Source organism: Fukomys damarensis, unplaced genomic scaffold (genome assembly GCF_012274545.1).
Source record: "Fukomys damarensis isolate Sample0158 unplaced genomic scaffold, DMR_v1.0_HiC HiC_scaffold_24, whole genome shotgun sequence".
Taxonomy (NCBI): domain Eukaryota; kingdom Metazoa; phylum Chordata; class Mammalia; order Rodentia; family Bathyergidae; genus Fukomys; species Fukomys damarensis.
In genome coordinates, this window is record NW_022900936.1 from 5,131,241 (window position 1) to 5,137,240 (window position 6,000).

Here is a 6,000-nt window from a genome sequence, read left to right on the forward strand (position 1 = left end):
CCCAACTTGCAGAAGTGGGTTATTGGGCCCGTGTCTTTGAAGGGTGTGTCTCATCTGTGGCTCCTTCCTCTCTCCTCTCTCTGCTTCTCAGATGCCCCACGATGAGCCGCTCTCCTCCGCCACCCCCATGGGGTCCCATTCTGCCGCAGGCCCGGCACCACGGAACTGAGCGACCACAGGCTGCCGCCCATGAGACCAGGGGCCCAAACAAATGCTCCTGTAAGTTGCTGTTCCCAGGTACTTTGTCACAATGACAAAAAGCTGCCTAGTACAATGTGCATTCACATTAGACTTCATTATTTGTAGCAGTTTTAGATTTACAAGGAAATTGCATAGAAAACAGAATTCTAAGGCATCTGCCTTATTCTTTCCCAGTCCTTCCAGTGTTCCTTGTTAGGAGGACCTTACGCAGTGGTGCCTTTGTTCCAACCGATGGGCCAGTATTGCTCTGTTACCTCCATGGAAGGCCGGGTTCACGTTGGGTTTATCTTCTGTTTGAACACCGGGGTGAAGTGCTCCGGGTCTGCCAAGTGTGTAGCGCCACGTGACTGCCAGTGCAGTGTTGTACAAGCTGATACCAGTCCCGTGAGTGTCCTCTGAGCCTACCTACCCATCCCCCCTCTTCCTCCCTGCCTCCCCCAAACCTGAAGCAATCACTGAGTGTTTGTCCCTCTCCATATTTCCTTTTCTCGAGTGTCGTACGGCTGGACCCAGATGGCGTGCACTTTCCAGACTGACCTCTTTCATCTAGGCATTTAAACTTTCTGCATGTGTGCGCGTGTGTGTGTGTGTTTTGGTGGCCTGACAGCTCATTTGTTTTTAATCACTGAATAATATTCCATTGCTTGTATTTACTAGGTATCTGCTCATTTGCCTATTGAAGAGCATGTGCGTCGCTTCCAAGCTTTGGCAAATATGAATTAAGCTGCCACAAATGCATTCGCGTACATCTTGTGGAGGCTTTCAGCTCAGTTGTGTAACTCTCTGTTGTAGGTGAATTACAAGGGAGCAGCAATATATACAGTGGATATTTAAATAAAGAAATTCTTATAGTAAAAGACATGAATCCCTCTCAATATCTTCCCCCTCTTTTTGAACTTATCCCTCTGTTCTTGTCACTTTCTGAAGCAGTTCTGAAAGTCCTCCTTCTTGAGTGTCTTTACAAGATGTGATGAAAATACAGAATACAGCGATCATTGCTGCTGAGCGTCACTTGACAGCTCGTGAGAACAGGACGCCGCGTCCTCATCCACCTCATTCACTGGATCTGATGCTGTGTGACTTCCGGCTCTTCCCCAAAGTCAGAATGACCATGAAAGGGAAACATTTTGAATCCACTCAGGACATCGAGGCAGATAGGACAGCACAGCTAAAGACACTCAGGAAAGAGTAATCCAGAGCTGCTGCAGGAAGGGGCAGGAACGATGGGAAAAGTGTGTTCAGAGAGCGGGTAAAGAGAGAGGATTCATGGCAGTGTGTCTTTTACTGTTATACAATTTTGAAATGTAATCATTTGTGGTGTGTTTTGAACACGTCTCATGTTTTGCATACTGAGAAAGTAAGCTGAAAGTGGATGAATGATCGTGGACTATTCTGGTCTGAACATCTAGCAGGGACAGAGGGGACTGAACAGACCCCAAGTGGAGATTCTGCGTGGGCCCAGCCCCGTCCCTGCAGGTCGTAAGAGGGCACTGCCAAGTCCCCAGCTGACTCCCGGTCCGGTGGCGCTCACATTCTCTTGGCCTCCAAGGGCAGCTTGACGATCTAACTATGGCTACTCCAGCCCCGTGTTCCCTCTCCTCCACCTCGTAAGGGTGCCAGCAGGTCCTAATCCCGTGTCTTGTTTTAATTAGGACCTGACCTCCCGCCTGGCCCCAGTCCCTGGCCTGGGAGCCAGGCTGTGACGGGCCTTGGCGAGCGTTGCCCTCTCTCTCACCTGCTGGAGGCCTCACCTCCCTGCCATCCTCCAGGTGACTGTTGGCTGAACACTGCAAGGACTCCATGGCCGAAGCCGACGGCCTCCACCCTCCACCCTCCCACCCACACGCTCTGACTGCCCGTTTGTGCTTCCTCTTCCCGTTAGCTTCTTCATCCTGCTTTGCTGTGACTCCGTCACATCCACCTCCATCCCAGATCACACCGCGAGTGTTCTTTGTGTCAAAATGTCAGTGTTACTTTTCTTAGAAACGTATCTTCTTGGGGTTAGAACAGACACACGGTGGAATAATAGTTTGCAATCGCTGCCTGCTTTGTTTTTTATTTTCTGTGGGTGCAGAGGCCTCTGTTTCCTGTAGGAAAGCACAGACGTCACCAAGAATAGCTTGGCGTCTAGGTGCCGAACTGCTTTCAGGGGCACAGCCCTGGATCTCCAGGGCTCGGCTTCCCCCGACTGATACACCCGGGAGCCTTCTCCCGCTTTATTCTTCGTGTTAGCGCTTCCTGCCCCTGGCTGCCAGGCTGGGCTCTGGAGAGCGTGGGGGGACCCAGGCAGGACAGCTGTGTTTAGGGTTTCCCAGCCCAGGGCACTTTGAAGATCTTTTTCCCACCAACGATCTCAGCTGCCCTGGGAGCGATCGGTTTTGGAGATGAGGCTGATCAAAAGCTTGTAGCAATGGACGTGACCCCCAGTCGCCCCTCAGCTGCTGCAGCTGTGATCCCGCGCTGGCCCCCATCAAGCTGGGCGGGCCAATTCCATCCCATGGCCGGCAAAGGATGATGAGAAATAGAAGCAAAGGTGGGAGGTGTAGTGAAAACCTACGGCCAGTGGTTAAAAGTTTTTAAAAAGTGTTAAAGTCCAAGTCACACGGCCATGAAAGTGAGGGGAGTTTGAGGGGGCTCATGGCCGTGTGTTTTACTGTAATAAACTTAAACATTCACTGTTTGTCATTATGATCACGCGGCCTGTCCTAGCTGATCTCAGGGATGTTTGGGAGCGAGTTGGGGGCCGGGACTGATGGGCTTCAGGCTGATGAACAGGCCTGACACTGATTAAAAAAAAACAAAACTGGGATGGAAGTCACATGCAGTGAAATGTCCTATTGCAGTTACCTTGAAGTACACAACGCCATGGCTCCTACGTGGCAGCCACTGTTACTCTGATCCCAGAACACCTGCCTCTCCCTCCCCCAGCCTCTGGGACCACAGGTCGAACTCCATCTTCTGGGGTTTTTGCGCTCTGGGTCTTTCATAGACACAGAGCCATACGATGTGTGTGTGGTCTCCTTGGCTTCTTTCCCCTAGCGGAATGTTTCCCAGGTTCACCTCACGAAGCATGAGTCCTCCTCACACTTTTTCCTGGCTGAATAGCACTCTCCTGCACAGAGAAACCACACTGCCCCTGTCCATCCAGCGGGGATGGACTCTTGGTGTCCTAGCACGTTTACTTTGTAAGAGAGCCTGGGGGGCCCTGTGGGGACTGGCAAGGGCAGGACAGGGCAGGGAGCCTGCTAGGAAGCTGCGAGAGTCCCGGGGACTGGATGGTGAGGGCTGAAGGTGGCCTTCACAGGAGAGGCACTGGGGCTGGGTGAGCTAGCGCTTCCCCCATGGTCACCTGTGTACGGCCTTCAGGAGCTGGGCATGGCCTCCTGGGGCTGAGTGAAGTGGGTGTCTCTGTTCCCCATCTCCTTCGCCTGTGCACAGTAGTGCTCTGTGCTCTCCCTTTGGGACCAGGTGCTCTACCTCTCCCATTGCTGGGACCCAACACCTGACACCACAAATGGGACGAGGAAAGGTTTGCTCGGCTCACGGTTCAGAGGGTCCAGTCTGTGGTCACTGGCTCATGGCAGGAGGGCGTGGTGGAGGACAGCTGCTCCAGCCGTGGAGGACAGGAAGCAGAGCAGGGACACGCTGGCCCCTGTCCTCTGTGGGGTGCAGCTTCAGCACGTCGGGGGTGGCCCCAGCCGGGGACGATGCAGCCACCGTGAGATGCAGCTGCGAGGGCATCGCTTTATCCGTGAAGATAGTGCTGGCGGGTTCGGAGATGGAGTGCCATCCTCTGGGGTATTTTCAACCAGAGAGCGAGAAAGGCCACCTTGGACAGAGAGAGGAGAGGATGAGGGTCTGATTGTAGCAGCCCACGAGGACTTCCCATCAGCGTCCTGTCCGCAAAGTGCCCTGTGCCTCGTTAGCGAGGCTGCCTGATTCCAAAGCAGAAGAAGCCGTTCTGAGCTTTGTGGGTGAGATGCCTTTGCCCACGCCAGCCCTGGGGTGTGGGCCAGCGCTGCCCTCAGTATCCCCTTTACCCACTTTCTTCCCTTGCCTTTTCGGTTTCAATCTTAGAAGACTGTTTTTTTAATTTCAGGTGGAGCACAAACTTATATAACACTCAAAGTCACTGAGCAGACCAGTGAAATGTTAGGGTCCTTTATAGTTCGAACGCCAAGGGGCCCTGGCTTCACGTACACATTTCTGCCTGACTGCTGGCTCTGGGCTCCCTAATTATGGCTCGCTAGCTGGGCTTCCCTTTTCTTTCCTTCTTTTTGAGGCAGGACTTACTGTTGTAGCCCAGGCTGGTCCCTGGTCCTAAACTCTTCAGCCTTCTGCTTCAGCCTCCCAAGGGCTGGGATTACACACGCGTGCCACTGGGCTGAACTCTATAGCTGGCTTTCTAGAGCTGGCTTTCTAGCTGATGGTATAACCTAGGGGTGCATGGGGCCAGTCTTGAACTCCTCACGTGGCCGCCTCCAGCCACCCTGCTCCCGGGGCGGAGGGGACAGGCACCAGGGGACAATGAGACATCACCCTGGCCTCCTCCATTGTACCAGGAACCTCTGCTGGGTGTTCGTTGTGCCCAAGTGGGGCTCCGGCTCTGCCTGACCAGCAGAAGAAACCAGCCTGGCCCCACCTTAGGCAGCAGGGTGTGGGCGCCCTCCCTGTCCAGCCATAGGCAAGAGCTGGTCTGACTTTAAGGGTGCGAATCTTCCCATGGGAGCCTGGAGTGGGTGGGGGCCCTGGCTCCCAGCCCCAGTGACCCTCCCACCTCTACTTCATCGTCTGTGGTGTTTGAAGACTTTGCGTATCATGTAGCTTCGCATCTGGGGTAACCTTTTATCTGTACACCGAGCAGAATGTGGGGCATGGTGACCCCGCTCTGTGTTGTCTGGTGCTCCAGGGGTCTTCCCTGGGAGGCTGAGAGGCTGGGGACATGGGATAAGCTGGCGGCAGAGGGTGGGTGTGGGGGAGCCACACCTGCTGGGTCTTGCTTTGTGCAGCAAATGCTTGCAGGTGGCTCTGTGGTGACTTCTGGTGTTTCTTTCTTGGCTATTTGAAAAAATTTTTGTTAACACACATTTGCAATCCATTGTGGTTGCATTCATTGTGGGGAGTTGGTGCAATTACATAGCATTTCTGTTTTGTTTTTTACCAGCATCCGGTTTATTTATTTATTTTATCTTTAATTACCATAATTACCATAAACGCAGATTAATAGCTAGAGTAACAGCCCCAAAACATAGAAAACACCTAAAACAATGATAGTAAGTAAGGTACACTTTTAGATACATTGGCTTGCTGGATGACAACAGCTTTTCTGTCGCGTCCTTTTTTCCCTATTGTCTGTTTTTTATTTTGCACTTAATTTGTATATTGGGTTTCTCATATAAGAGAAACCAAGCAATAGTTAAGCTTCTGTGTCTGATTTATTTCACTTCACATTATGGTCCCAAGGTGCATCCATTTTCCTGCATATAACTCAAGTCTTCCTTCTTCAGGGCAGAGTAGTACTCAACAGTGTATAAACGGCACATTTTCTTTATCCATTCTTCTGCTGATGGACAAGTGGGCTGCTTCCAAGCCTTAGCTGTTAGGGCTCATGCTGCTAGAAATATGGATATGCTTGGGTCACTGTAAAATGATGTCTTAACTCTTTCAGGAAGATACCTAGAAGGGGAATAGCCAGACTGGATGGAAATTTGGGGTGTAGCTTTTTGAGGAATTTCCATAGTGGCTGAATTGGTTTACAGCCCCATCAACAGTGCAGATAGGCTCCTTTTCCCCAGCAAG

General features: G+C 52.0%; 1 long non-coding RNA gene across 2 annotated transcripts in view; it reads left to right on the plus strand.

Annotated features, from left to right (window-relative positions):
* Positions 1 to 2,829, plus strand: part of LOC104870778 — a 28,949-nt gene extending 26,120 nt beyond the window's left edge. The window contains exons 2-4 of one of the 2 annotated variants that reach the window (XR_782616.1): positions 92 to 219; positions 376 to 585; positions 1,854 to 2,829. This is a non-coding gene — a long non-coding RNA (uncharacterized LOC104870778). The remainder of the gene's footprint in view (positions 1 to 91; positions 220 to 375; positions 586 to 1,853) is intronic. The other variant, XR_782615.1, reaches the window with a different exon arrangement.
* The last annotated feature ends 3,171 nt before the right edge of the window (positions 2,830 to 6,000 follow it).